At 33.6% G+C, this 17,702-nt stretch overlaps 1 long non-coding RNA gene across 6 annotated transcripts in view; it reads right to left on the bottom strand.

Moving 5' to 3' along the window:
• Nucleotides 1-14,601, bottom strand: part of LOC145286337 (uncharacterized) — a 126,749-nt gene extending 112,148 nt beyond the window's left edge. For 4 of the 6 annotated variants that reach the window (XR_013869144.1, XR_013869146.1, XR_013869143.1 and 1 more), the window contains exons 1-3: nt 14,171-14,601; nt 12,669-12,704; nt 4,116-4,259 (exon numbers count right to left, since the gene is read on the bottom strand). This is a non-coding gene — a long non-coding RNA (uncharacterized LOC145286337). Of the gene's footprint in view, nt 1-2,369; nt 2,501-4,115; nt 4,260-11,962; nt 12,471-12,668; nt 12,705-14,170 lie in introns of those variants that run through there. The other 2 variants (XR_013869147.1, XR_013869145.1) reach the window with 2 other exon arrangements.
• Between the last annotated feature and the right edge of the window lie 3,101 nt (nt 14,602-17,702).

Here is a 17,702-nt window from a genome sequence, read left to right as displayed (position 1 = left end):
GCCAAATAAAAGAGATTGCTCCATCTCGGTTTTAAGACAGAATACACACTATGAAAGTGTGATTGATTGAGTCACATCGGAAAAAAAAACGAACCAATAAAAACTTTACAATTTAATCACTGCAAATAATCTCCAAGAAATACGTTCACCACTTAATCTATTAACACTACGTCATCGTCAATCATTTATCAAAAAGTAATGCAGGTGTTGCAAAGACAGCTAAGGCAGGACGCAAATTCTGCATGAGCCAAATAAAAGAGATTGCTCCATCTCGGTTTTAAGATAGAATACACACTATGAAAGTGTGATTGATTGAGTCACATCGGAAAAAAAAAACCGAACCAATGCAAACTTTACAATTTAATAACTGCGAATAATCTCTAAGAAATACGTTCACTACTTAATCCATTAACGCTACGTCATCGTCAATCATTTATCAAAAAGTAATGCAGGTGTCGCAAAGACAGCTAAGGCAGGACGTAAATCCTGCATGAGCCAAATAAAAGAGATTGCTCCATCTCGGTTTTAAGACAGAATACACACTATGAAAGTGTGATTGATTGAGTCACATCGGAAAAAAAAACGAACCAATAAAAACTTTACAATTTAATCACTGCAAATAATCTCCAAGAAATACGTTCACCACTTAATCTATTAACACTACGTCATCGTCAATCATTTATCAAAAAGTAATGCAGGTGTTGCAAAGACAGCTAAGGCAGGACGCAAATTCTGCATGAGCCAAATAAAAGAGATTGCTCCATCTCGGTTTTAAGATAGAATACACACTATGAAAGTGTGATTGATTGAGTCACATCGGAAAAAAAACCCGAACCAATGCAAACTTTACAATTTAATAACTGCGTATAATCTCCAAGAAATAGGTTCACTACTTAATCCATTAACAATACGTCATCGTCAATCATTTATCAAAAAGTAATGCAGGTGTTGCAAAGACAGCTAAGGCAGGACGTAAATCCTGCATGAGCCAAATAAAAGAGATTGCTCCATCTCAGTTTTAAGATAGAATACACACTATGAAAGTGTGATTGATTGAGTCACATCGGAAAAAAAAAAACGAACAAATGCAACTTTTATGATTTAATAACTGAATAATCTCCAAGAAATACGTTCACTACTTAATCCATTAACACTACGTCATCGTCAATCATTTATCAAAAAGTAATGCAGGTGTCGCAAAGACAGCTAAGGCAGGACGCAAATCCTTCATGAGCCAAATAAAAGAGATTGCTCCATTTCGGTTTTAAGATAGAATACACACTATGAAAGTGTGATTGGTCTAGTGACATCGGAAAAAAAAAACCAAACCAATGCAAACTTTACAATTTAATAACTGCCAATAATCTCCAAGAAATACGTTCACTACTTAATCCATTAACACTACGTAATCGTCAATCATTTATCAAAAAGTAATGCAGGTGTCGCAAAGACAGCTAAGGCAGGACGTAAATCCTGCATGAGCCAAATAAAAGAGATTGCTCCATCTCGGTTTTAAGATAGAATACACACTATGAAAGTGTGATTGGTTGAGTCACATAAGAAAAAAAAAAAAACGAACCAATGCAAACTTTACAATTTAATAACTGCGAATAATCTCCAAGAAATAGCTTCAATAATTGATCCCTTAACATTGCGTACTCGTCAATCATTTATCAAAGAGTAAATCCAAAAACAGCTCTGGCAGGATGCAAATCTAACATAGGCAAAATGCAAAAGCTTGCTTCATCTTGGTGTTAAGATAGAATACACACTATGAAAGTGTGATTGATTGAGTGACATAAGAAAATATACCAAACTGATACTCAATTTACAATTTGGTAACAGCGAATAATCTCTAAGAAATAGGTTTACTACTTAATCCATTAACTTTATTCTTAAACATTTGCCAAACAGTAATGCAGGTGTCCCAAAGACAGCTAAGGCAGGACGCAAATCTAGCAGAGGCAAAATGCAAAAGCTTACTCTATCTCAGTTTTAAAATGAAAGAGATTGCTCCATCTCGGTTGTAAGATAGAATCCACACTATGGTCAATTTACAATTTGTTAACAGCAAATAATCTCCAAGAAATACGTTCACTACTTAATCTATTAATACTACATAATTGTCAATCATTTGTATGGAAAATGTTATTCAATAAAATTAACATTGCAATTTGCAGTTTATTGCTGAACCCTGCAAATATATTTAGCTGATTCATGTGAAGAAATATTGTGTACAGTTAGGTTTAGAGTGCTAAATTTATAATTTCATCACTTTGAAATACTTCAATACTATGCATTTATGACTCGGCTTGCGAAGGATTGTTAAAACACAATCTGAATGAAAGACGTAAGCAAAGATAACATACCAAACAGATGCTCAGTTCGCAATTTGATCACTGAAATCTTTCATTTTCAGTTTCACTTTGCCTTGAAAAGAAGAATCCGCCAAACTAATATGCCATCATGGAAATTAGGCCGATAGAATATTTTCAGTACTCTGCAAACAAGATATTGTGAAAACAAAGTCTGAATGTGGGATGTAATCAAATATAATATACCAATTGAATGCTCAATTTCAGATTTTATCACATAAAATAATCTCAATGGAATACAGTCATACTTAGGCTCATGAGAAAGCACACCGTGAATGAGAGAAATAAACAAAGATTATATACTATGACTTTGCAAAACAAATCAAAACATATAAACCATAATGTAAACAGCCTAAAAAAAAGTAATATCAAATATAACCCAACTTATCTTTAACCAACCAAGAAGGCTGAACTGCTTTACTAATAATTTACCTCCAACTCAACCCTAGATGTCACAAACATTTTTCTCACAAATATCTCGTTACAGACAGAACCCATACTATTACCTGAAAAATCATCCTTTCTTATAACTATGATATTATAAAATACTTAGCGATTTCCAACTCCAAGGCGTGTGGACCTGATCGTATCCTTGCTATACTAAAAGAAATCCTGTTAAGCTAATTCCTCCAAGTTTTTAATAAATGCCAGCTGAATCTTGCTTCTCAGATAACTAAAAAATTACCTCTGTGGTATAAGTGTTCAAGGATTTTGACGAAAGAATTGATCCGCTCTATTATCGAACCATTAGTTTCCTCCCTCTTTTCGCTAAAATCTTTCAGCCATTAATCAATCAAGAACTAGTCCGACACCTCCTATGTGTACTAAACTTCTTTCTTACAGTATGCATTTAGATAATACTATTTTATTACAGATAATTTACCCATCATCTCTGAACGCGTATATCATGCAGGGGAAGCTAGGGTAGTAGCCGAAGTTGTTGGTCTGGCATAAAGGTCTCCTCAAGAAAATTAAATAATACAATATTACTGAACTCAATATCATCAGATCCTTCTTTGACAAAATAAAAATCCATGTTATCTTTGATGGATATACATCCAAAGATATTAATGTAGGAGTGCCTTGGTAGGAAAGTGTGTATGTGGGAAGGGGCAGAGGTTTCGACCATTGTGCATTTATCATTCCTGATATTTATAAATGACCTCACGTGTATCGAAGGTATGTTTTCTAATAACACTATACATGCGAAAACAAATGTACACATTTCCATATCTTAGAAAACAACACTCTGTCTCTAGTGGAATGGGACATAGTTCATTATATTTAGACAAAACTACTGCAAAGAAGGTGGGCTCTCTACTGTGCTAGAAAACTACTCATCTCTAAGCCAAAACATAAAAGTATCTGCTGATAAAATCAAGAAAACATAACTCATTAAATGAGCAATAATTTGATTTCAAAGGAATTATACAAAAATTACAAAACTGTAATAATAAAGATCTCCAAGATATAAATTTCACTGTTTTAAAAATTTGCTCTAAAAATAATAGCAATAAAACATAGAGATATATACTCCTAAATGTACATTACATTAAGACCATAAACCTCTTCATTAAATTGATCCTTTCTTATGTTTCTTGGCAATGTCTCTCATTAGGGGTAAAAAAAAAAAATTATTTTTCAACTTGAAGAAATTAGATTTATTATGATTTACATTCAAACTCTAAATATAATGAATCATGGCTTCCATTTTAAAATTTATTGATTAAACTGTTTTACCTTCATCTGAATTGGATGTGCATCAGCATTATTTCTGATATTTCTATAACGTTTCGACAAATCAAGTTTCAATTGTTTGTCCTCCACCAATGGCAACATCTTCTTGCAAGAACAAAATTGTATCTTTCATGAATTGCGGAAATTCTGGAATTAAAGAATTTAAAACAATGATGGTAATAACAAAATTTGGTTGATAATTACAGAGGAGAGAGAGAGGGAGAGAGAGAGAGGGGGTGAAGAAATGAAGATAAAGATGAGTAGAAAGAAAGGGTAGTTTTATTTCATATCAACGTTTTTTAGGTTCGTCAATGCTGAATCCAGTACTTTTGAAATAAGTTTTTATGCTTCAAGTTTTTTATATTTTCAAATATTTTTTATTTAATTTTATTTTACTCTTTTTTAATTGAAAAAAGCATACTGACACTTGGATGTAAGGAGTTATTTATTGATGATGTTTGGTTTGGTTTGGTTGTTTTTTAGAGAAAATTTTTTTTTTTGCTTTGCATAACAGGATTGAGTTTTGCAAAGAACAAAAATTAAATAAATAAAAATAACGTAAGCTACATGCTTCCACTGTAACAGACTGTCTGTTGGATAATTCAGATCCTCGGCGAATGACGTCAAACAAAAGTCGGTCAAAAGTTTGGATAAAAGGCCCGAGAGATGATGTTAAAGGGGAGTCAAATTCTAGGATGTAAAATCCCCGGTCAACGAGTTTGATGCACATTTTTTAAACAATACATAGTTGGAATGTTGACGTCATCTGAACCAATTAAAACATGTACAGAGAGAAAAAGCTTGGAGTCGAGAGAGCGATACGAGAGGGTGCTAGCAACACATTTTTCTCCACACCACCACCACCACGCACACCATTGGACTTGTCAAACTGTTATTCGAAAATAAAAAAGTTATATTTTGAAATAAACAAAATACTTTTTATAACCAGCTGTGTGTTTTTTATTATCGCCAACAAATGTATAACTCAAGAAATGACAATTATTTGTTAGAAATTAGATAAACTTAAAACATTAGCAAGAGATAACACTTGTCCATTCAACACCCCAACAAATCACCAATTATTTATTATACCTTTTTCCAAACTTACCGTGTTAAAGAGAGTGTCGGGCGCCATTTTGAATTTTCCAATAGATCGGTAAACACTGTATGCTTTTCGAGCTGAATAAGCATGTTACATTGAATAAAAACACAAAAAATATATCCAGTTAAGTAGAAAAGTAACTTATCTTGCCTTTGATAACATTTATTTGTTATATATTTGTTTTTTGACAACTTTTTCGAATCTATGTGTACAGTAATACAAACCCAAACGTTTTTTGATATTTTTTTTTTAGATTAGGTCCATCTTCACAATTTTCTTTTAAATGACGACTTTTTTTCGGTTTTCGACTATGCTGAATACGTAAATCGCATTGAAATTTTGCAGAAGTAAGTAGTTATCGAGATATAAAACGTTGTTTTATGCATTGTATTCTTTGGCGGCCATCTTTGTTACGCGCGTAGATTTGTTTATGGTGCGTGCACACGCGCATAAAAAAGATGGCCGGCAAAGAATACAATGCATAATACAAATTTTTATATCTCGATAACTACTTATTTCTGTAAAATTTCAATGCGATTTCCGTATTCAGCATAGTCGAAAACCGAAAAAAAAGTCGTCATTTAAAAGAAAAGAAATTGTGGTGGCGGACCTAATCTAAAAATTTAAACTTTTTTTCAAAATAAATAAATAATGTGACAAATAATTGTTTAGTTAATGCGACAACGTCAGTAAATAAAAAAAATGTTACGTGCGTATGCGCCAGGAAGGGAGTGGCACGTGTTTTTTTATGTTGGTCGCCATGGAACTCAACGCCCAAGGAGTACCAAAAAATATATAAATTACAAAAATATTGATTCTACTTGATAATTAAGTTATAAAATTATAATAAATTACAAAAATATTGATTCGGGTTTGTATTACTGTACACATAGATTCGAAAAAGTTGTCAAAAAACAAATATATAACAAATAAATGTTATCAAAGGCAAGATAAGTTACTTTTCTACCTAACTGGATATATTTTTTGTGTTTTTATTCAATGTAACATGTTTATTCAGCTCGAAAAACATGCAGTGTTTACCGACGTATTGGAAAATTCAAAATGGCGCCCGACTGTCTCTTTAACACGGTAAGTTCGGGAAAAGGTGTTATAAATAATAAACTAGACAAAATACTATTAAAAAACAACCGAATATATGTCAACTTATGTCACGGTAACATATATTGAGCGAATTTCTAACAGTATTTTGTCTAGTTAATTATTTATAATATCATTTCCCAAACTTACCCTCTCCGAGAGAGAGTCGGGCGCCATTTTGAATTTTCCAATGCATCGGTAAACACTGCATGTTTTTCGAGCTGAATAAACATACACTGAATAAAAACACAAAAAATATATTCATTTAGGTAGAAAAGTAACTTATCTTGCCTTTGATAACATTTATTTGTTATATATATATTTTTTGAAAACTTTTTCGAATCTATGTGTACACAGTAATACAAACCCCTAAAACTACTTAAAAATTACGTATTTTTATGGAACCATGATTTTTGGTGTCCATGTTTTATTTAAAAAAAGAATGGTAATATGTCAAAAAAAAAAAAAAAATGGCTACCAATGTCTTAACAATAATTTACGTACTTGAAGTGCACATTTAAAAAAAAGACAAACCCCCCCACACACACACACAAAAAAAAAAAAAGAACGGCGGCCAAAATCATGGTTCCATGCAAGAGCGTAAACAAAAAGGCCAAATCTGGCCTCAAAAAGGCCAATCTGGCAAGCCTTTCAAAACAAGATAGCAGCCTCGATTGTTGTACATTTGGTCTCATAAATAATGTTGAAAAAATAATAAAAATTAGGTTTTTTTTCGGGTTTTATTTCGGATTTTTACCCCCAATTTCACTCAATTTCGCTCCTTTATTTGCAAACCTCTTTTACTTTGACTTTCGTTAACTTAATTTCCACTCAACGCTACTTTGATTAACTTTTCCACTTTTCCAACATTATGTCTGCCTGTGACCACTGCTCTTATAATCACTACAAGGCTATTAAAGTCTTTTACGAGGAACCAGAAACGTCAGTGGATTTTTTAAGAAGACACGGTGTCTTACCAACTGTCGTCAGTTGCACACGTTGTAACAAAAACTGCACCTTTAGGGAGCAGGGGAGAACGGGCGAATGGCGCTGCAACAGTACATTCCGCATTCCTAAAACCAAAAAAAGGCGCCACTGTTCCTTTTATGCAAGTGACTATAAGGGGACATTCTTACAGAATTCCCACATTCCTCCATGGAAGGTAATTCTGTTTGTAAACCACTGGTTGAGTAAACGGTGGGACCACCAGACAGTCACCAGTTGTTTAAATATAACTCCCAAAACATCTGTGGACTGGCGCTCTTTTTGTAGCGAAGTCGCAGAGTTCTGGCTTGGGAACCAGGACTCTATCGGCGGGCAAGATATCGTCGTTGAAATAGACGAAACCTTCCTGGTGCGCCGAAAAAATAACAAAGGTCGACCTCTGTCACAAATTTGGCTCTTTGGGGGAATAGAGCGAGACTCAAAGAAAAAATTTGTTATCCCACTTTTGGAGCCTGTCGGTGAGAAGAGAGACACAGCTACCTTACTTCCTCTAATAAAAAAATATATCCGTGGAGGATCCATTATAATGAGTGACCGGTGGGGGGCATATCACTCCCTGAAAACCCACGGGTACACTCACTATATGATAAATCATTCACAGAACTTTGTTGATCCAACCAATATTAACATACACACACAAACAATTGAACGTCTCTGGAGGGATCTCAAAGAGTGGGTTAAACGACCAGCCACTTATCTCCGCCAGTATTTAGCAAGATATTTATTTATAACAAATTATGACGAGAAGGAGGCTCTTTTACACCATTTTTTTGTTATGGCTGGACGTCTCTATCCCCCCCCCCCCAAGGAGAGCACCAACGTGTTGTTGCTCCAGTTCTCGCTGATGAGGAATTCAGCGACGAAGAAGAACACGATGACGCTAACTAATGTAAGTCTACTTTTGTGGTTTTCTTTTGATTTTTGTGTTGTCTATATATATATATATATATATATATATATATATATATAATGTGTGTCGTGACAGCAAATTAGTAGAAAAAAATGTCCTTTCCTTGTAGAGTTCTGTGTGCTGAACACGAATCTGAAAACCGCATCCGTCGCAAATTAATAGTTTCAAAGATTTGTCGAGAGTGGCCAAAAAGTGGGTGCTCATTTTACATTAAATTATTATAGAAAGAGAAATCATATAAAATTACTGCGCCCTCTCCTCACCCGGCACCCCTCCCCTTCCCCAAAAAGTAAAATAAAAGGATCACATAAATTTGAAAAAGAGGGGAGGGGGGCGTAGTGATTTAAACGGATTTGTGGGGAGGGGGGGAGGGAAGCCGCGTAGTGATTTCACAGGATTTGTCGAGAGGGGGGGGGGTAGTGATTTCAAAAAATTGTCGAGAGTGGCCAAAAAGTGGGTGCTCATTTTACATTAAATTATTATAAAAAATTGATCCCCCACTTCTTAAAACGTTATTATCTCCGAAACTATTAATTTGCGACGGATGCGGTTTTCAGATTCGTGTTCAGCACACAGAACTCTACAAGGAAAGTACATTTTTTTCTACTAATTCGCTGTCACGGTATTTGTATAAATTTACCTTTATTTCAGCCTTAGGGTCTAATAATGTGTTTTATATAAAAATAAATAATTTTTATAAATTTTTGTCTGTCAAATAATTTACGCCGCTGAAATACACATTTGCCTTTTTTTAAGATGGCGACGTGAGACAGCCTGTTTTTGCTAACTCATAAAATTTTATTTTCTTAGTTAAAACTAAAACTACCTAAAAATTACGTATACCAAAAATCACATAACTTGATTTAGTTTTAAACAAGAAAATCAAATTTTGTGGCCAATCGAACAGTGAAAAAATAAAACGGGCTGAAAGAACAAGGGAGATAAACTCTAAATAATTCAAACCGTTGGGACAATATGGTGACACCGTAAAAACTGAAATTCGACAATATTTTACTTTTTTTAGAAAAATAAAATCACGTGATTTAAAAAGATTTAGTCACTCAATTTAAAAATAAAGTTACGTGATTTTTTGGAATACGTATTTTCTTCATTTTTTTAATTTTTTAATATAAAAAGAATTCTCCAAAAACACACATCCAACGTTTGTTATATTTCAAATTCAGGTGCGGCGGCTGCGGCGCAAGTACGAAAGCGGTACTCGTCTCCCTGTATTTACATTTACTTGGCCTTCGGGACAAGATCAAAGTGTAGTATTTTTTCACACATGCACACACACACACAAAATTAATATATTTAAAAAAAAAAAAATGCATACACAAACACACAGACAACTGTTTATAAATTGTAAATATGGTTTAGATTCTTAAACGCTGGGGATTTATTAGTTAGTTTAAGATCCATAGAGTGAATGATGAGCCTCATCATTGATGAGGTATTTTGGTAAATGTTGCCAGTCAAGAGTAAGACTCCAAAGTCTACATTTATTACTTTTTAATCACTTAGTCATAAAGACCCTGAACCCTTCCCCTCCCCAATTTCTTGTAGGGCCTTGTGCCTAATTTTGTTGTTTAAAAATCTTGTTTTTTTACTTAATTGTATTTTCAAAATTTTTAAAAAGCAATAAAATATATAAACAAGATCAAAGTGTAGTATCTGTTCTTCAGATGCTGCACTTCTATTTCTTGTTCTCTTTCGGTGGAGGAGAAATCCTTCACGACTGAGACAATTTTTATTTTTGTACCTTTTCTCCACGTTAAAAAACGACCCTGGTGTCTAACTCTGTCCCATGGGGAGGCATAGTAAATAGGTACTCGTCTCCCTGTATTTTTATTTTTATTTTTTTCAGCAGATTATTATCGAATGGACAGACCAGACCAGATTATTAAAAGAAAAATTTAGGAACTCTATCATAATTTGACCCGGATCCTCTGGATTTTCCGTCAATTATGGATCGGGTTCGAACGATTACAACTTTTCTGGTATTCTTTTTTACCAGGTACTTATTCAGAATTACACTTAATTAAAAAATAAATAAATAAAACTACAATCGAATTTTATGATGAAACGAAGAAGACGAGAGCAACCATGCTGATTTAAATTTTGATAAAATTCAAGGGCGACAATTCAATTCGACTAGAGATTTTATTTAAAAAATTTGGTACTTGTACAGTTTAATCAAGACATTAAAAAATGAAAATATCGAAAAAAAGTTATATTGTACGTATCCGTTATGGAACGAAGTTCTCCGAAAAAAAAATTCACTTAATTTATCAAGTATTTTTTGTTTTGTTTTTTGTTTTTTTACAACGAAAAAAAAAAACAATTTGTTATGATACCGAGCAAAAGGTTTGATTTTTAGGAAGAAAAGCTAGTATTAAAGATGGGGAGGGAGTGTCGGCGCTTTAAATTGAGTTATCTCTCCATGGCGTGTTCAAAAAATTCAAAGACGTGCTGCTGCTGCTGCTGCTGCTGCTGCTGCTGCTGCTGCTGCTGCTGTGATAAAAACGTGCTTTTCCGCTATAAAAAAAAACTACTTGATGAAATTAAATGAAATTTTATTTTCGGAGAACTTCATTCCATAACGGATGGGTGCAATATAAACTTTTCTCGATATTTTCATGTTTTAATGTCTTGATTAAACTGTACAAGTACCGTAAAATCAAACAAAAAAAATTTTTTTTATCTCACGACGTTGATAATAATGATGGCGAATTTTCGTTGCTTTTATGCAAGAAAAAAATAATAATTTTATAAAATCACCCTCGGATGTGTTTTTAATTTTTTAAGGGGGGGGGGTCTTTTATAAATTTTTCGAATGCTTTAGCCAGTTTGAAGATTATATAAAACTAGCGAGGAGTACCCGGTGTTGCCCGGGTGTTGGGGTTAAAAAAAAAAAAATAAGTATGAGGGTCAAACCCGAACCGTTCAGGCAAAGTTGGGGAAAAAAAAAACGTGCTACGTTAACCATTGCCCCACCGCGAGATGCTTAAGGACACACGTTTGAATTTAGTTGGAGTTAGCAGGTGCTCGTTTTAATGAGGTCAGTTTGACTGCGGGGTTTCATTTACTGCTAAATGCTGAACGCTTTGTTTTCCTCGCCCCCAAGATGTTATAGCAAAAACTAACCCATATGCGGCGAGCGACAAATATTGAATATTTATCTTCCCGAAATCGAGCAAATTAAATAGACAGGCGAGCTTCGTTGTTAAGTGTGAGATATTACGATCTGTATGTGATATATAAAAAGTTTTAAAAAGTTGTGAACCGAGCGACCGCTTCTGAGAAGCGGCGCTTCTTCTCTGAAAGAAGCCTTTTGTAGACACACAGAAAAAGCGAACACACATACATACATTTTCGCTTTTATATTTATAGATAGAAGATTATCAAAATAATTAAATTATTATTATTATTATTATTTTATTTATTTATTTCTTTTTAGATATTGCAACGCAAATTGTAATATTTTACCAAGTTGGAGGTGTTTTGGAGAAAATGATGGCGAAGTGGAATTAAAAATCAACAAGTTTTATCCAACACGTGTGTTGGAGAAATGAATTCTATCATCAAAATCGTTTACAGTTATAAAAGTTACGATTTTATCAAATCAATAGCCAGTTGAGATTATTTATCAAATTGTTTTTATATCGATTATAAAATTTAGCAAAAATTAAAACAAAAAGAAAAATATTTTTCATGTAGTTAATGTATTCTTACCTCGACGACGATGAGATGTAGATGTGCCCGCTGAGATACAGGAAAAGATAAAGAGATTTCACAGTTCACACCGTGACCACATGTGACCTGGTAGAGGTCACCACTGGGATTGGTCGGTCACTTTAAACGTGATGTAGGGGTAGGAGGTAATGCCTGAGAACGTGATCTCGTAGGACCAAAACTCATTTTTGATGATGATAAATTTGTAGATGATGCCATCAGTTACCCCTTCCCTTCCTCCCTCCCTTCCTCTTTAAATAAAATTCCATCTTTTTAAGCGATTACGTTTCAATAGGCTAATAACGCGATGTGGGGAGAAATAAATATATAAAAAAACATTTCTCTTAAATGTGAGATTCTGGAGATTTCTATAAAAAGCAAACGATAGACAAAAAAAAAAAATACACTGCAGGTGGCCCTATTTACTTGCCTCCACACAAAGATTGACTAAAAGACAAAGTTGGTTTTTAATAAGATAAAAGCGAACTTCCCTAAAAAGGGCACTCTAAAGGGTATTCTTTTTTACGACCTGCCTCTTCGTAATATAAACACCCCAACCAGTAACCACCCCATGTTAAGAACGGCTTTCGGAATAAACACCCCCAATCTCCCCATGTTAACGGCTTTCGATGTTGGGGTGTTTATAATACGCTGGGGCACGTCGTAAAAATTTACCCTTTAAATTAGGACGAAAATTTAAACTTACCTCAGTCAAGAAGGGTTTCTCTGTAACTGACACAAGCTAGAAAAGATAACCATTGACGATATTTTGTGAATCTGAACAAAAAAAATTTGTTTTTGTTTGTCAAGTTATGTCACGGTAACATATATTGAGCGAATTTCTAACAGTATTTTGTCTAGTTTATTATTTATTATACCTTTTTCCAAACTTACCGTGTTAAAGAGAGAATCGGCCTCGGCCGCCATTTTGAATTTTCCAATACATCGCTAAACACTGTATGCTTTTCGAGCTGAATAAACATGTTAAATTGAATAAAAACACGAAAATTATATCCAGTTTGGTAGAAAAGTAACTTATCTTGCCTTTGATAACATTTATTTGTTATATATTTGTTTTTCACAACTTTTTCGAATCTATGTGTACAGTAATACAAACCCAACACCCCCTACCTCCCCATGTTAAGAACGGCATTCAAGGTTGAAGGTATTTATTCCGAAAGCCGTTCTTAATATGGGGGAGGTTATGGGTGTTTATACTACGATGGAGCACATCGTAATTAGTTCTTTCCAGAAGTAATCATTATCTAGTTTAATTTTTTATTTTATTTATTTCATGCTTCGGTCATTGTTTAAAATACTGATTTCTCCCTCAAGTGCCCGAAAAAAAATGGCGTCTCCTTTTTCGGCGATAAACTGTAGTAGTACCAAAACAATATTACGTACTTAGAATTCAAGCATATCATGCACATGATTTGGAACGCATTTTGATGGCGACTAATATTTTAGACATATTTTACTTAAAACAATAGTAATGGTTCTACTCGATAAATTTTCATAATTTTTGGATATATTACTGTTTTCGACGTGACAATTAAGTACGTAATATTGTCTTTGCTTAAAACGAAATATTTAAAAAATCGACCTATCGACTCTATTTTAGATATTTGCAAAATATTGTATCATTTTACGATTTGGGATGATTGCAACAAAATGATAGCGAAGTGCAAGTGGCATAAAAAAAATAACATTAAATTCACCAAAATTTAAGCCATTATCGAGATTTTCTAAGCGGACATCTGATGTTGGCCATATTGTTCTGACTTACCAACTCAGCAGCAGCAGCACTACTTGTGTTTCGAATTAAATAGGCGCTTTAAAATACGTTAGACCACACAAAACTTATGCAGAAATGTAGAAGACTAACTTATTTTGCCTTTGGTAACATTTATTTGTCATGAATTTGTTTTTGTTACCACTATTTCGTATTAGTGGTATATACTACAAAATCTTCCACAAGTTTTCTCGAACACGTGGGATGGAGAAATGTATCAACAAAATCGTTTGCACTCATAAAAGTTACGATTTTGTAACATGAATAGCAATTTGAAATTATTTGATAAGAATAGTTTTTATAACGATTTTAATTTGAAATTATTTGATAAGAATAGTTTTTTTAACGATTTTATAATTTAGCAAAAATTCGAACAAAAAGGAAAAACATTTTTCATAAAATTTATGCATTCTTACCTCGACGACGCTGAGACCAGAAAGCTGATTTCACTAGTGTTCACACGTTGACCCCACGTGACCTGGTAGAGGTCAAGACTGGGATTGGTCAGCAGGGGTTATATTTAGCCAATACCTTTGCGAATAGGGTGTAGGATTAGTAATGCCTGATAACAATATCTCGTATGATCACAAATCGAACCTCGTTTTTAACTATGGTAAATTTGTAGATGATGCTTTTATCCTCCTCCTTTAATGAAATTCTACTTTCTTTTGGCGATTACGTTTCAATATATTAAAAACGCGGCGAGGACAAATATATACAAACATGTTGTATGTTCGAAATGAGAACTAAACTCGCAAAATTTAATTTCCACTTAATTAACATGTCGCAATTATTTAAATACTGCATTTTGCATTATTACATCAAATATGCATTTTCACGATTTAACGATCCATTATTATTTTTTGGAATTGTAATAACATAGACTGTAGTTACCTCCCTTACTATCATATCTATTGGCGCTTCTACGCTATTAGGACGAGATCTACGTATTCCTCGTATTTTTAAGACGATTATATCCAAAAATTACGAAAATCGATAAGGTAGAAAATTATTTATTAAAGAAAATAAAAAATAGAATTTGATGAAAACAATCGTAAGACACAGGAAAGTTTAAAAGGGAGTAATTTTCCGTCTCGATTATGACAAGATGGACGCAACGTTTCACCTGCTAACACGATTAAAGTTGTTTCTTTTTAATAATCAATAATATTCAGGTAATTTCGACTGCCTAAATTGGAAGCTACGATTGTAATTTATTAGAATTGACAACAAAAAAACAAAAAAACAAACAGTAGAAACTATTGTTTTTATCTGAAAACTCCATTTCTCGACTACACAATTTCATCCCAATAGTGCAGAATCGCCGAACTATTCTATTAATAAAAAAAAACTTGCACTTTTTCCTGAAAATCGTTTTCATTAATAATTAAATTTCTACATCATTTTCTATATTTTAATTTTTTACTCATTTTGACGTAACAAGTAAGTATGGTGCAGTCAAACACACTTCAAAAATGCATTTCTTCTTTAAAAAAATAAATAAATAAGTAAAACCCCAATTACGTGCGCAAAAAGAAATTAATAAATTTCAAAGGCGCAAAGATTTTTTTAAATACGCCCACGCAAATTCTGCGGAGAAGAAAACTTAAAATGTGTTTTGCCCGGCGGACGTAATTGAACGCATACCACGTGACAAAGACGTGCACTTTTTAACCAATCAACGCTCAAAGAAAAACTTAATTTTCAAACCTTTTTTCCCCAACTCGCTTGGGAGCCTATCGAAAAATATATAAACGATGAGCGAACTCTTCTCAACCTCACTCTTTGCTCTTTTCTCTTTTCACTTTCTCGCATCGTCTTCGTTGCTACTTGTTCTCGCCAGCATGACGAAACACACCTATTCGCATGTACACATGCACAGAGGTCTGAACAGAGCTGACAGGGAGAAACAGACCAAATATCAAGGTCTCGTTTATGATATGAAAAGAAACTGGAATCTTAAGGAGATATCAATCATACCAGTTATTATAGGTGCCACAGGGCTTATGAAGAAGAACCTGAAGTCCTACCTAACTAATATTCCTGGTGAATCAAGTGCAAAAGAGATCCAGACAATTGCACTTAGGGAACAACGAGGATGCTAAAAAGAGCTCTCGGTTGGTTTCAATAAAAAGCAGGGCAATGTTGGCAGCTGGTTTGGCTGCCCCATACCCAGCGTTACAATCTTCAAAGGAGAAAAAAAATTTTTAAAATAATAATGCAAATATTCAACCTCTTTCTTTCTCAACTCACACAAGAAAAAGTAAACCTGTTTTCTCACTAAGAAAACAAAGGACATTTTCTGCTTTTTTTTCTGTCAAATCAGCGAGCATTCTACATAACTTTCACATTTATAAGAACTGTCTACCAAGACACACTTTCTGGACACTGAGAAATAATTCATTTTTACTGGTTACTTTTGTCTAAATAAACAAAGTTTATTTCACATTTTTTATTTTTTTTATTATTTATTTGTGATGGAAAATGGATCTAATCATACCTGAGTACCATTACAGTACATAATATTGGTTTGAACTGAAATTCAATATTTTGATTTTCATTCTTATTTCGATTAAGAATCATAAAACATTTAAATAAGTGAGATTGAGAAGGCTGGGCTGGTGCATCTGCTTCTTGTCTTTCGCTCCTGGACAGGGTTCAAAAGAGAGTCGCCAACCTGATAGGTCCTGAACTGTCATCTAGGCTTCAACCTCTGTCCCATCGACGAGATGTTGCATCCCTCTGCCTGTTCTACAAATACTTTAATGGTGAATGCTCTGACGAACTGCAAACACTTGTACCTCCCCGACGTAACTACCCCCGACAAACCCGACAAGCTACTAAGTCTCATCCCTTTACAGTAGAGATCCCTAGGTGCAAGAAAGCCTTTTACTCCAATAGTTTCTTCCCCAGAACTGCGGGTCTTTGGAACTCCCTTCCGGGATTCTGCTTTTCCAACTGCAATGATATGCATAAGTTCAAGTGTAATGTTAACAAACATCTTTCTACTCTTCTCCCTTCATAATGACCCCGCTAATTAAGTCCCTAATAGTAGCCCCCTGCTTCCAAGTGGCACTGTGCCTTGTTTGGGGTGAAAATTGTATAAAAAAAAAGAAAAAAAAAAAGATAGAATCGACAGATCGATGTTTTTTTAATATATTGTTTGAAGCAAAAACAACAGTACTTACTTGTCATGTCGAAAAATAGTAATACATCTAAAAATTATGAAATTATTTCCCATTTCACTACTTTAATGGCAGCGTTTTGTTTTAGTTGATAGCGATAGATTTTATTTTTTAAATATAATAGCAGTTGTTCGACTTGGTGAATTTTTCTAATTATTTAGATATATCAATATTTTCGACATAACAAGTATAAGTACTGTTGCTTTGGCTTAAAATAACACATTTAAAAAATCGATCTGTTGACTCTATTTTAACAAGCAGTATTGGCAAAATCACTAACTCACAGCATGACTTTATTGCGAGAAAACAAAATTTTGTGTACAAAAATGTTTTGTTTGTTTTTGTTTTTTGTTTTTAAATATTATTACATGAGGAAACTTTTCGAGTTAAAATCTATTGAAAAATATGTTATAAATTTAAATTACTTTTGGTTCCTTAGTTATAATAAATATTGTAGTTATCTCCCTTGGCCAGAAGTAGCTGTTCCACCATATAAACTGCGATTATAGTCAAAGCACATGTATTAATTTTAAGTGGATAAAAACTTTATCAAAAGCGTTCCTGTTTTCTCTTCACCCTTCTTTACACATCACTACAATTTTATCAGCTTAAAATAAAAGAAAAACAGCAAAAGTGGAGCAGATGCCTTGAATTTCTCCATTTGTAACCTGTGAACCATATATTTGTTCCATAAATGTGTTTTAATTTTAAGTTGATAAAAATTTTATCAAATGTGTGCCTGTTTTCTCTTCACCCTTCTTTA

This window comes from Euprymna scolopes, chromosome 10, assembly GCF_053919585.1.
Source record: "Euprymna scolopes isolate OS-2025 chromosome 10, ASM5391958v1, whole genome shotgun sequence".
Lineage (NCBI taxonomy): Eukaryota > Metazoa > Mollusca > Cephalopoda > Sepiida > Sepiolidae > Euprymna > Euprymna scolopes.
This window is presented reverse-complemented; position numbering and strand designations above follow the sequence as displayed.